The 14,516-nt window shown below is 41.7% G+C and overlaps 1 long non-coding RNA gene across 2 annotated transcripts in view; it reads left to right on the forward strand.

The window, feature by feature from the left end:
• The window catches only part of LOC121361000, a 4,587-nt gene extending 1,851 nt beyond the window's left edge, over positions 1-2,736 (forward strand). Inside the window, exon 3 of one of the 2 annotated variants that reach the window (XR_005956285.1) lies at positions 458-2,736. This is a non-coding gene — a long non-coding RNA (uncharacterized LOC121361000). The remainder of the gene's footprint in view (positions 1-457) is intronic. The other variant, XR_005956284.1, reaches the window with a different exon arrangement.
• Positions 2,737-14,516: the final 11,780 nt, after the last annotated feature.

Raw genomic sequence — 14,516 nt, forward strand, 5'->3', positions numbered from 1 at the left:
GGGGGGGAGGAAGATCTGTGAGAAAGAAGGGAAAAACTATAAGGAGCTGAGGAGAAAATCAACCAGTGGCAGAGTACTGCAAACCCAAGAAAGTCTCCCTGCTGTATTTTTGCATTCCAAAGGTAAACATAAAAGAGTCTTTCAAACTGTCAGGGGCCCGCAGATCAGGTGGGCAAACAGCGCTGCAGAGCGAACGTCTCCCTCTTTTGATATTATTCACACCTAGGCTAAACTGTTGTTAAGATGGGAGTGCGGAAAGCAACCTCAAGCCCACAAAATGAGAGAGAGAAGTTGTTGATTCATCTCTGTATTTTTGGCACTTTCTCCCCATTTTCCAGAAGGCGCCTGGAACAGTTAGTAACAGACAAACTTTTTAATTTTAAAATAGCTTCATAACTTATAGAGGCCAAAAAGACGAGGAGAGAGCCTGATTTCACTTTCCTTCTCTCTCAAGTAGAAATTTGCAGACTAGGTTAGACCCAGAAGCACACTCAGCCCCACTGCGAATGAACCTGGCTTCAGCAGGACGTGATGAAAATTGAACATTAACGCGATGGCACAGGACAGATATGACCTGGCTCTGATTCATTTTGTTAACAAGCTGTAAAACTCGACACACTGCTGGAGGCATGCACGTTGCATCCTCTGCTATCCGAGGTGCTATCGCCCCTCTCGAGCCGGGTTCAGGGAAAAGGAGTTGTAAGTCAGAACCTCTTGGAATAGTGGACCTGTTTTATACGATATTTTTGGCAATTCCACTACAATAAAAGGAGTAACCAAGTCCTATTCGGCAAGTAGCAAGCACCTTGAAATAGAACTTTATAATTATCTAGTAAAGCTTTATCATCAAATTAGCTGATGAGAGCATAGTAGCTAATTCCCATGCATTCTTTCAATTCTAATAAAAGACACTAAAAAGTGAAATTCAGAGATTAGGGGAAATTGTACGATTGTAAATACTGAGTTTGTATTCACCTGTATTCGGCTAATTCAAAGTATTCACCTTGCTGCAGTTACCCGGCGTATGGGATTAACAGCAGTAAAGAGCTGCCTGTCAAGATATTACTCTGTCCTTTTTAATCTTTAATTATAAGAATTCCCGTGATTGGCCATTAACGCTTTCCTTGTAACACATTTAAACCTGCTGCAAGTAAAGGAAATACCTTGACTTTTTGCACAACTAGTGCAGCTTTGACACGCAAAAAGATTTTCAAAAAATTAAAATGAGCTATGTAAGAAAAGAGATGTAAACCAGAATACAAGGACGAATAGTCTGCCTCAGTCTGCAACTCTAGTAATTTGTTGCTGGAAGTTTTTTTCTTCCAAGAAACAGAAAGGAAAAAAACCCAAGCCCTCCTCAAATGCAGCGCCTTATTAAATACAAAGCGGGAATGGGACAAGAGATAATTAAGGCATCAGATAAATCTAACCGCCCACCTAGCTCCAAATCGGGGGAGCATCCCGCTGCACTCCCGAAATTGCAGTGCAGGGAATGCCACTGGGTTGGGGCAGGACGCGGCAGGGATGCGGCCACGCTGCCATGCGGAGCGCAAGGAACGCTCTCCAGCTTGTTGCTTCCCCGTGTGATCAATTAAGTTACAGATGTAACTCACAGCGCCGGAGAGCGGCAACTTCTCGGTGCCAGGAAAAGAGGATTCCTTGGGCATTGTATGCAAATGTGAGCGTGTGTGTGTGCGCGCTGCACGGGGATAGTTGTGATTCCCTCTTTGTTTGCATAAGTGAACACCCGCCGTGCGGATCCGCATACACGTGCCGAGAAACAAGAAAACGCTTTCACTTGGAGCGTTACCCCACGTTCAGAAACGCCTTTGGAGTGACTGCTGCCCTTGCTTTGGCTTCATGAAGGCTAAAGGCAGGCAGATGTTGAGGAGGGATGCTGACCTGCTGGGGGTGCCTGCACAGGGAAGGGACTTCAGGCGCTCACATCAGGTCGGGGCACTTACCTGTGCACAGCTGTCATGGCATTTTGCGCCGTGTGTCTCACCAAATGCCTTAAAGTAAAGCAATGTTCAACAAGCGAGGCAACCTGTCTGTGTGCTAAGTTGTACGTACCGCATCTTTAACCTGAGCAGCAAACCTGCAACTCCTGGAGAGTTGGCGAAACAGCCTCAGAAGTTTTGGACTCAAAGGGCAAGAAATTTCACTTTAAAAGTCATTCACCCACTTCTAAACTGCCCTCTCACCCCAGTTAATGCCGGACAATTAAGAGGCATGTTTATAAATTCCCTCTGCGGACACTGTCCGATAATGAAGGTTTGTTACAGGCTTGCTAAAGATGTTCAGAGAAACTTTTGCGAAATAATCAACAGCATCTGAGAGAAAGCTAAAGGAAAAGAAGTTAAAACCTGATAATCCGATTGGGAAAAAGTTTCGTTAGACTAGATAGAAGTAAATTACTGCACGTTTCTTCAAAAGCAAACCCATCAGCTGATACGAGTTCCCCTAGAACAAGAACCTCTGGCTAACTCCTCCAAATTTAGGGGACGTTTGCATTTAGTAACACTCAAAGCTAAAGAAAAAACTCTGAATTCCTTACAGCGTCATCTGCCAACAAAATGTATTGTCTTGGCAGAGAAAGGATCAAGGAGATTTTAATTTCATTTTAAACTGTGCATAATCTTGATAGCGAAGGGAAAAGCCGCAGCAACAATCTCCCCGCTCCACGCCCCCGTTCAAAAAAAAAAAAAAAAAAAAAAAAAAAAAAAAAAAAAAAAGGGGGGGGGGGGGGGGGGGGAGAGGAGGGGGGGGTGAAGAGAGGAAGAGAGAACTGGAAAAACCACATAAACTTTTACAAAGAAAATAAAAGCAAGTTCGACATGAAAAACCCTTCCTGTCTCGGAAAGTTCATTTTAAAGGTCCCTTCTGTAAATCTAAAGTGCAAACACCAGGCTAAGGTAGTGAGTGGCTGGAATTTGCATGCTGATAAGAGAAGGCTGTTGTACTTACAGTGACAGAGGGCAGGCTGCGGAAGAAAAGCTGTTTGTGTTAGCCTGAGAGTCACCCAGGGCTGCAATGAGAGGAGAAGAGAGGAGTGGGAGTGCCAAGCTGGATACACCTTCACCGCATCTCATCACATCTGCCAGCCTCTCTCTCCCTCTCTCTTTCATTTCCACATTCCCTTTGTTCCTGAAAAAAAAATCTACACGTCACATCAGTCCCCAGATGCAGTCTACACCAAAGAAAAAAAATGAATAATTCAATCAAACTGTGCATAGTCTCTAAGGCAATAAATCTATTGCACTTAAAGAAACGAAGGGTAATTACCGCTATAGAATTAGAATAAGGCCAGAGCGCGCAGGGATCCCAGGGTCTGTAAACTCCACGGTCAAATAAAGTTTCATTTATTTAATCCTTTGACAACCCCAATGTAAACTAAAGGGGAGGATCAGAACTTATTCCGGTTGGGTTTGAGAATGCTTGAAGTGAATGTTATAAAAGGAGAGCGCCCGTGGTCTGTGACAAACACAATGCAAGGGAGTAGAAGTGTTTCACTGCATCACCTCCAGGGTCCGTTCCCCCCTCCCTAATGAAGAGCAGACCACACTCCCACTTCCACCGGCTCCTGCTGCTCGCTGCAAGTGCAGCGGGGATCGCTGGCAGCCAGCAGCCGCCTTACCTGCTCCCGAGCGCCAGCACAGCCTGACAAAAACTCAGGGGAACCGGCAATTTTGTTCCACGCTCTGGCGGAGAGAAGCCTCGGGGGATTTGCACCGGCAAGGATTGCCTCGGAACGGTGCCCCTGACTCGCGGATGTGTGCAGGGCTGAGGCGGGGGACTGACCGCCGGGGGCGGGGGGAGCCCGGCGGGAGCGGAGCCCGGCGGGGCGGGCGCGGCGGCGCTGCCGGAGCGCGGGGACGGACCGGCCGGGGCGGGAGGCAGGAGCCGCGCTGCTCCCGCTGCTGCCTCGCAGGCTGCTCCCTAGGCTCGGAGGTAAGATGACTCTACATTGTGTTTGTCCCCCCACGGGTACCCCGGGTGCCAGGGGCGCGCTGCTGCGCTAACCAGGACGGCGGCTCGGGGCTGTGGCTCAGCTCCCCGTGCCCGAACCGAGCCGGAGCTTAACGTCGGCATCTGCCGCTTTACACTCTCCATCACGTTCTTTGCAAACTTCTCCTGAGGGGTTGGGGGAGGAGTGAGACGGAGAGGGGGAGGGGGAAACTAACCCCAGGTGAGACCGCGCTCTTGGGATGCCGCAGACCCTCGCTCCGATGCCGCCGGGATCCGCGCCGACCGGGGAGGCTGAAACACCTTCCGCCGGCGCGGAGCATCGCGCACCTCCCGTCCCTGCGCCGCTGTAGCAGCGGTTTGATTTATCCGAGACATTACCGGGACTGTTATTCCGGGGAAGGCAGAGCGGAGCGCGCTCCCGGCCGCCCGGGCCGGTCCATGTGCTTACCGCGCCACCGTGAGGCGGCCGCGGGCCCCGCACCGAGCGCCCGCCGCGCTCCCGGGGCCGCCGAGCGCGCCGCGGCCGCGGGGACCCTGCGCAGGGCGGACGGGGCCGTCAGGGCTCTGCCCGAGCAGCCCGCAGCGCCCGGCGCCCCGGGACAGCGCACGCCGCTGCCGCCCGCCCGCCCGCTCTCACGGGCCGGAGAAAGACGGGGAGAATTTTAAGGAGAATTGAGGAGATGGGAATACACAAGGCGAAAGCACCGCACCGGTGTTTTCCTTAACCCCTTGCCCCGAGACTTTCTCCCTCCTTCGCCCGTCTCGCCGTGGCTGGGCACTCCTCGGAGGATTGGGGTGAGTAGGGCAGGGCGCATCCCGGCCCGCTCCTCCCGCCGGCACCGCTCCCTGTAAATCCTTTCCGACCCCCCTGCTGGAAGGCAGCGTCCCCTCGGAGCGTGTGCCAGGGAGCACTGCTGGCTCCTCTGCCCATCCTCTTACGCCTCCTTCCTCGGCCAAAATCAAGCCAGTTGCACTGCTCGGGCTTTCCTGGAATATTTTCCTTCTCAAGTCTTTTAAGCTTAAGGCTGATTTCAAGCTTAAGGCTGGGGCTTTGGTTGTATTTATATTAATAGAAGGGGAATGGGAAAAAAGAAAAGAAGAAAGACTAGGCTATCACCACCCATGGACATTACCTGGGGTGACACTGCTAAAAGTTGTGGACAAGGCTCAGCACAATGAGTTTCTAAGGCATGCTCCAAGCACATGAAAGCTATGGAAATGGATCTAGTGCAGGAAACAGATCCACTTATACAGGGGCACAACACATCACTTACCTCTCATGGAAAGCTTTAACCCAGAAGGGGGTTCCTCTCAGGAGGCTTTTAGCAGCTGGTGGAAAGCATCCCAGCTACTGGAAAGCATCCATCATATGTCAAGGCATCCCAGCACCCAGAAAAGCACTGAGTGCACCGGCAAGGTTGAAGTCCCTCAACTCGTACCTACTAGTTACACTGGCAGAGTAACCTCCACACCTGAATCACGAGAACTCTAATAACAAGCTCTAAAAAATGGCAATTACATTCAGCTGTGATTAGGAATCACCTTAAGATTGGACACCTGATGCTTTTTTATGCACAGAGTTAAAGTAGAAAAACAGTAGCGTGACTGTGGAAGGTGCAAATATTTCCACTGAAATGCATCTGCTCCTAATTTGGGAATTTCACCTAACAGCTGGATTTGCCTGTTTGTCATCTTAATAATTTTTCACCTCCTATCTCTGTACAACAGGATGACCATAAACCACCACTAACATACAAAAACGCAGCCCAAGATTAACAGTGATTTTAAACATACTTTTCCAGAAGCAACCCAAAGCTATGCCAGAGATGTTTAGAGCAATCATCACACTAATACTGAGGCATGCACCTGTGTAACCTCACATATTATACCAATTTTCCCAGCTTCAGCTGGGAATAGCAGAGCTTGTCTCGGGAATGAGGAGGGACAGGAAGATCTGTGTCAGGTAGAGCTGTATCTGCACACACATTAGGGGGCCTGAGAGGGGACTCGTGCTACAGGACCCCCTTACAGCCCACAGCAGCTCTACTTTATATTACAGCCCAGAGTAAGCTCTAGGTCAGTGGTGTAAACATGAAAATTGCTGAGGATCTTCCCCTAGAATCTCAGTGATAGGAAAGCCCTTGCTGAAACATGATGACTGCAAACCCCTATCAGCACACCACAGTGCTTTTATTTTATCACTGGCAATGTCCCATTCTGACAGCACATGCTGGAATTCAACAGAGCATGTATAGGCTTTCTATTGTAACACTGCAATTATTCCTTCAGTTTATTTTTGTTCCATACACCCACGCCCTCAAATAAAAAATAAGCCCACCAGCAAAGCACAATTTTCAAAGTCCCTAACCGAACTATTGTGCTACAAACATATACAGAGTAAAATAAAAATACAAACAAACAAAAAGACCCAAATAAAACCAAACAAAAATATCAAAAAACAACCCTGAAGGTTAGAATAAATAACGAAAGTTGTCTTTGACATGGAAACTGACCCACACTGCAAAGAAATGTATTACCACTTAGCCACATATACGTGCCACATGAACAGAAATAAAAGGAATCCTCAAGATAGGGTAATGATTTTGTATTTTATATTGCTACCACTGTGCACTTATAAATTGCATTGGTTTCAAGATGTTCTTTTGGATTTGTGACAATATGGCCTAATCTTGCAGGCTCGTGTCACTGCCAGTTGTTTTACCCAGAAGCTCAAGTCCTGTGCATGTGAAGTGCATGCTTCGTATGAAGAGACTCAAAATGATGATGCTGGAAAGGATTGACAGTGTACAAAATACCAAGACAAGAGGTTAAAATGTCTGCAAAGATATTTTGGGGTATGGAGTTATTTAAAGCTGTCCAATTTTATTTGGAGCTTGTAAATATCATGGCATATCCCACACCATGTCCTCCCTCCTCTCCTCTTCGGGCACTTCACATTTTCTTACCCAAATATACAGTAGTAACTTCTTGCAACAAAGTTGACTAAGAAGCAAATCACTGTATAAATCTTTCAAAACATGTTTAAATATAGCTTAGTAAACCGGGAATGTTGGGCAGAAACTGCTGAAAGCACTCATACTGGTAAAACTGAAATGCGACATGATCTCAACGTATTCGAGCATTCAATTATATGAAACGTTTTTCCAGGGCAATATCAGATTTAAGACTGAAGTGAAGTAAATGTGATTGGACTGTTTTGGAATCTTCCTAAGACAAATGACTGAAAGATCAAGGTGTTTTATTTCCTATTTGGATCAATGATCAATAACTCTTATATATGAGAATCACACATTTTGAATAGAAAACACATTTTTTTAATAAGTGCAAGTTAGACTGAATAAAATTACTATGTTTGGAGAGAAAAGCTCACTATTTTTTAAGTCATCATATATAATCTATATAATTATGAAGTAACTTGAATAAGGCATCTTACATTGGTACTAAATTTTTTACTCAAGTAAAACACTCATTGATTCCAACGTGAGTGTTGCCTGAGTAATAGAGTTCCCTGTCAAACTGTTAAAATCAGCTAACTTCTAAAAGCCTGCAGATTGATGGAATAACGTGATTATACTAAAGGTATGTATTTAATATGGAAAAAAAAAATTCAAGTTACCAGGCAAAGCCTTTTCACATTTCCCATTTACAATAAAACAAGGCAGTAATAAGTAAATATTTTTAGGGGGTTTATAAGTCTGTGCCTGCTCATGAAGACACTTCAGCTTGTGATTTTATTTATGTAAGTCTTGCCAGTGAATCAGTACTCTCATGTCACAAGCATTTGAGGTTTAGCATCTAGGACAATAGAATAGGAATAAACTGGCTTTAAATATTCCACTAGCAAAACAAGACTTCTTTTTGCCGTGGATTGCACTGTAAGAGCTCTTTTGGAATGTCGTGTTTAAAAGTTTGTGAGTGATGATATACATTCTCTTTGTTTTGAGTGAATAAGCCCTTTGTCAACATAGCATAACACAGCAGAGTTAGATTTTAAAAAGGTTCTCATAGAAAGCCAGAATTCTGTCACAAAAAAACCATCAGACAAACGAAAAATACCGACATACACCTTTTTCTGATTTTTTTAAAAATGAAGTATTAAAAGCTTGATTCTAATAAGAATATTAAGTAAATAAATTTTAGCTCTACTCAGTGCTATTAGCATAGTTGAAATAGTAGTTTATAAATTTTTGAGAGCATCAGCATCATGATATGGTTGTCATAGAAACTGCAACAATATGTCATTTCAATTAATTTTACATGCAATGATGCTGAAGTCCGTGCAACAATTCTTTTAGGAAGTTCTAGAAGTAAATATTGTATAGCAGGAATAAAAATATTAATAGGTAATGGTACCCTTAAATTATTAGTTAATTAACAAAACAGGGAGAAATCGAAATTATTCTAAAATAATAACTGTGCTGGAGGAATTAGTTAAGCAGACTTTGACTTCAAAACACCAAAATTAAAAGACAAAAACTACAGAAATGTTCCAACTCTAAGTTGAAAAAGTATCTTTTCTCAAATGAAGCAGATTTGGGGAAAAAAAATATAAATAAAGATTTATTCCTGTCCATGAAATATAAAACATGAAATAGTTTTAAATCATCAATGTTCCTTTTGTGTGTGCAAGAAGGAAAAAGTCAAATGTTACAAATCCAGGACCATAATACAAGATTTTTTAAAAAGCTTTAAAGGTAGGAAATGTAACATGAATAGATTTCTTTTTCCTGTATAATGCAGCTACTGTGTGTTATGAATGCTACCTTAAGTAAATCATTGCCAGACACACTCAACTGACATTAATGACTTGATTATTAGAACAGAAAAGCTAACCAAAATAAAGGCAGTGTTTCTAAAAAATAATAATTGTATTGTAGTAGTGTGAGTTTTTTATTTATTATTTTTGATGTTATGTATGAACATATACTCTGTTTTCTTATTGCATATGTATGATACAATACCTGACCTGATAGTTTATATAGGAAAGAAAATACTGAGCGGATCGTAATAAGAAAAAAATTTAGATTTTCAACACATTTTATACAGCAATCAATAATTCCATAGTGTATTTTGTTTAAATTTACTGAGTTGCCACACAGACTAGAATGTGCAAGACCTTTCAAATTGAGATGTGAAACAAGCTGTTTGTAAGTAAATGAAAACTATTGATATTGCAAAAAAGAAAATAAATTAAAAGGAAAAAAGAAGAAAACCTCCAGCCTATGGAAGCTATCTGCAGTGAGAAAGGAGAAGCATCTAGAGCTCTCCTTTCTGATAGGATTAAGGAATGCTACAAAAGAAGCATTTAAATCTCTAGTTTTCCTGACAATTAACAATGAAAAGCAGATGTTTACAAAGCTATTTTACATGCTCGTTTATAAGATGCTAAAAGATGGTTTGTGGATGGTAAGAAGGAAGAGCTGGATAACTGCTTGTCTGGTGTATATTTAAAAGCATTTTCATTGGCTCAGTTATTGTTAATAATGAAAGAAACACTTTGTGCTGTATAGCTGTGACTATAGAAAACTGCCGTCGTAAAGTCCTCAACAAACTCTTAAGATGCAATTTACAAAGATAATAATAACACAGAATTATTTCACTTCTCTGAATGCTACACATTTGCATACCAGGACTGTGTACAATATACTCATAATGCACATTCATAACAACAAGGACTTCTTAACATTGCAACAGCACAAGATCTGTGCATTAAAAATCTACAGTTCCAAGTTTTCTTTTTTGGTGGGAAACCATTTGTATAAAACAGATGCTTTGCATCTACTCAGAGAAAGCTCACGTTCAGCTCTACACCTTTATTGAATGGGATAATATCAAGAAAATTAGAAAACACTCTAAGGTAGCAGCAATATTAATAAATTCCCCCTCACAGAGAAACATGGGCAATTAAGTTTTCACACAAATTTGAGCAGAAGTCTGGTCTATAACTGTGAGTCAGGAGATGTGGGTTCTATTCCTGGCTGTGCTACAAACCTACAGAGTGTTTCTGAACAAGTCACTTACATCAAGTCACTTGAGTAGAAAAATGCTAAGAATGCCTGCCTCAATTTAGACAGATCCATATCTGCTTCTATCTGCTTCCATGCATGCGAATGTGGACATAAGTCTCTAAAAACCTGGGGCCTACCCTTCTTGGACTTTGCATCTTATCCTATTTCTCCACCTGGAGGGAGTCTGTTGGGGACTTAATTCATGAAAGACTCCTCATATACCAATTATATTTATGCATAACAAGATTCCCATTAAAAGCCTCAGCCCCGCTTGTTTCACGCTCACATTTCACTTCACACATTTGTAGGGTCCCATTTACTCTAATGGAATTATTCACTCTGTAGAATTCTGGGCATCTAAACTTCTGCAGTATCAGGAACTAAGTTAATGGAATAGATAATGTGTAAAAATACTCATAGTTAGTAAAACACTCATAGTTAGTAATGAGCTTCAGCCTTCACACTTAAAGTCCTGCATCGCATTCAATAGGAGGATTTTTAAGTATTGCCATTACAATGTCCTGGTACAAGTAAGACAATGCATAGCTGACTTCACATTAAAACTTTTTGAAATCTTGGCATGTCTACATTTTCAAAATAAACAAAACTCTCTTTGCAAAGTAAATTAATTCCAAAATCTGCAGTTCTAATCATAAAAGGCACTCATAAATCACCTGTGTGTTGCCACCATCCAAGCTGCTTTTGGTTTCTGCCTCAGCCACTGAATAAATTCTAATTTTCGTTAATGCTCCTGTTATTCCTACTACTTCTCCAGTTGTGAATGAACATATTACACTAAAGTACAAAAATATTTAATTCATATTAGTTGGCTAGATTTCATTTCCTCGACGGACTCTTCCGCAACTCAGACTTCCCATCTCCGGGACACTCTCTTGGACTAAAATTGTGCTACATGCATAATGATATGCAAAGTAGGTCAAGTTTCCAACGTGCAGCTACAGCCAGCCTTAACTTCACCCAAATGGATACTGCTCACATGGTGATAACTAAACATTCATAGAAATGTTTACAGAATTTGGGCTGAAAGTAGCAAACAGTCTTCCTGCCTTAGATGGATTTTTACCATAACACAAACTATTTACACAGAAATCTAACAGCAAGGGATAATTGAAAATATTTTGTCTACCTTTCAACAAAACAGCAAGGGGAAAATACCTTCCCAGCAGCTGTTATTGGTAGGGCAGAAGGGGACAAAAGAAGGAAACAGCTTCTCCCTGAGTCAGTAAGAGCCTGCACTGGTGCTGCACTATTGCCAAGCACCAAACCAGCTAATAAAATGCAGCTCACAACTGCCTGCTTTTTCTTGTAGCACATTCCCCAGCCCTGAAACACAAAAGGTATCCTCCCTTTTCCCTCCCCTCCTTCCCGCAGAAATTACACTCCTGGCTGGGTCCTTGACTGCTGGCCTGCCACAATCACAGAGGAGGGGACACAATTTGCCTCTGTCTCAGTATTTTGCCATTATTTTAATTTGATGGTATTTTAATAATACAGAGTGGTTAGACTCCTCAGACTGCCATCTGAAACGTTGGTGACTAGGGGTTCTGTTCTGAGAAGGTTCTTTCCTTTTTTTTTTTTAATTTTTATTTTTAAATTTTCTTCTTTTCTAGTTTGAACATTTCTTTCAATTAGCTTTCTGATTTAAGCAATAGAAGGGTTAGCATTATAGGGTTGGGGTTTCTCTTAAATTAACTTAGTTAATGTTTACAGTGTTCATCAAAGGAGCCCATGTTCCTGGAAGTTGGAATTAAAAGGAAAAACATGTTAAGAAAAAAAGAGCACTTTAGAATCAATATGGTCACACACACCCCAGATCCCCAACTCGTATAGTCAGCAAGCAATCATTTCTTTAGTATGGCAATTTTCCACTTAAGCACTGAAACCTCAGCCTCGATGGTAAAGCAGTATTCAGGGCACCAAAGCTTCTGCCTTTGCTTTTCTTGCCCTTTCTACAACCTAGAGTTGCAAAGGACATTTGTCATATTACATTTTTAAATGTACAAAAGGGGGGAGAGCTGAGTGTGGAATTAGCAATGTATAGGATTTGAATGCACACTTTTATCACAGCCACACATGACGAGCCTTTTATAGAACATCCTCCACAGTCGTGTTCAGCACAGGGAGCAATTCCTGAAAAACAGCTCTAAATTCTCTGACACACTTCCTAAGGTTCTGGGTCAAAGGAAGAGAAACAGGGATTTGTCAAGGTCTATTTAATGGGTCTGAGAAACGAAAACACTAAAATCTGTGGTTTAAATGTAGTACACTATACCAAACCCTTTTTTAAATTAAAAAAAACTCATGTCTCTCCTATACAGTATTTGGCACGCTTGTTTTCCAAGACTGAGATTCAAACTTTTCAAAGCCTTTACCTAAGGAACTTGCTTCTTTTTGCTCAAAAAATTAATGAATGATACAAATCCTTTGATTTAGAGAGAAGCTTTATTTTGTGGAGAATATTAAGAGATTTTACTGTTGATATTTCCACATTAATATACATTATTTATCTCCACAGGGTGGCGAAAAAGAGAAAATTGCAAAGACTTACTGGGTAGCAGGAAGTGGGATTCACTATAATCAACAGCAGCAGGGGACTCTTTGAGGTTGTGTTGCAAGATATATTCAAGATTTTAGCAGAAAGAAAATAATTGCATTTAATATTGTGCTGGTGGGAAATAACATATGTTCAATCTTTTCCAGCTTTTACACTTACATTTAGATTTAGACTCTTGCCCTTTCGAGGCAGCGATACTACTCCTTAAAATCTGGATTTATTTTTTTTAATTCTTATTTTTAATCACACTTATTCAGAGAATATCCTGTTACTAGCCAGCTAGATTTTTATGCTGCTTGCAAATTTTACTTCAAAAATTTACTAAGGTTTCATGAACATACTCAGTGGACTAAATAAATAGTTCTATGTTCAGTAAGCAAGCTATTGCTAAAACACAGTAAAGTTTCCAGAATTATTTTACTTTAGATACTTTTTTAATGTAAAACCCAAAGATTATCTATTTTCTTTGATGTTTGGTTAAAATGTTTTCTTGTTCAAATTACTACATTTCTTAGAAAGTTAGAACTTCTTTAAAATGGATGTAGCTCTGTCTGTGTAAAGAGTAACTAATAAGTTGATGAAATATTTGCAGTTAGCTAATACAAAAAAGCTGACAGTCATATAAAGGTTTTCCACACTTAAAGGGATTAAAAATTTGTGCATATGATAATTGAGCTTCAATCTTAGTTTATAGCTCATAAAAGTTCAGGAAATTAAAAGTAGCTGTCTAGTATAAGCTAACTGTGCAGACTTTCTTTATAATCAAATCCATCCATCCAGAGAGGTATCACCATAGCACATTTCAATATTGCCTGGTTTGCCCATGAAGTAGAAGAGAAACTAGCACTAGAGAAGTCTGTCCCTTTCTCCCACCTTAAAAAAGACCTAGAAACAATTAATTTAGGCTAGATACCAGTATTGTAGATACTAAGGTAGGTGAGATGAATTCCAATTTGCATAGTAATTGCAACTCTTGTCTAGTCTTACTGTTTCCCTTTAGTTATTCCCTGCTTTGTGTCCAGAATGGGTATCTCAGGGCAGATCAACATCTGTGCAAAGGCTAAAGGAACAGTCATCATTTAGGCCAGTAGCATCAGCCTACTTCTTCCCAATTAATTTAGTTGCACAATTCAAGGAACTAAATGAAATTCTTTTTCAATGAAAATCTGTTAAATCTGTTACTTTTTTCATAACTCTATTGCTTTATTGATTTTCTCTGTGAATACAAATGGAATTACATGTATATATGTGTAAAAACACATCATGGATTTCTGGAATATTAAAGATGCTAGACCTGGACTTTGTATTGACAGAGGCTTACAGGTGGCTACCAAGAGACTTAAACTGGGAGTTGTGAGTGGGAGAAGGAGGTGGGGGAGAACAATCTTCCATTCAAGAACAGTCTTCTTAAAAGTCGTGTCAAGGCTAAACAGGCTGGTTCATTGGTAAAATGTAATAAATATATATACTTGTACTTCACAAGCTGAAATTCCACGGTTACTTTACATGGCTTAATGACTAGCATGTACTTTTTAAACTTTTTTTTTTTAAATATTTTCTTTTCTTGCTCTACCCTCACTGCCAGCAGTAACACTACATGGCTCCATGCTCTGTCAGCTGAAGCAACTGCTGTGGTTTTGGGGGACAAGGAGACGGCTCCTGTTGTGATTTGGGAAAGTACAACTACACAAAAAGTAGTGCTGGCTCCAGAGGGACCAGTGGCAGGGAATGGGTGCTGATGTGGAGATCAGCTCAGAGAAAAAGTGGAACTGCAGTCTGCGGGTGGGATCCGATGGCATCTCAAACCTACAGAGAATTCGGGTGCTCAGAGCCTCCTCTACCGACCAAGGCTTTCCCTTCTTTCCCTTGCCTCAGCACTGACACCCACGCACATGTGCAGGAGCCAGCCCAGCGAGGCTGCTCATCTGTAAGCTAACCCCACC

Source organism: Pyrgilauda ruficollis, unplaced genomic scaffold (genome assembly GCF_017590135.1).
Source record: "Pyrgilauda ruficollis isolate IOZ18807 unplaced genomic scaffold, ASM1759013v1 scaffold55, whole genome shotgun sequence".
NCBI classification, from domain to species: domain Eukaryota; kingdom Metazoa; phylum Chordata; class Aves; order Passeriformes; family Passeridae; genus Pyrgilauda; species Pyrgilauda ruficollis.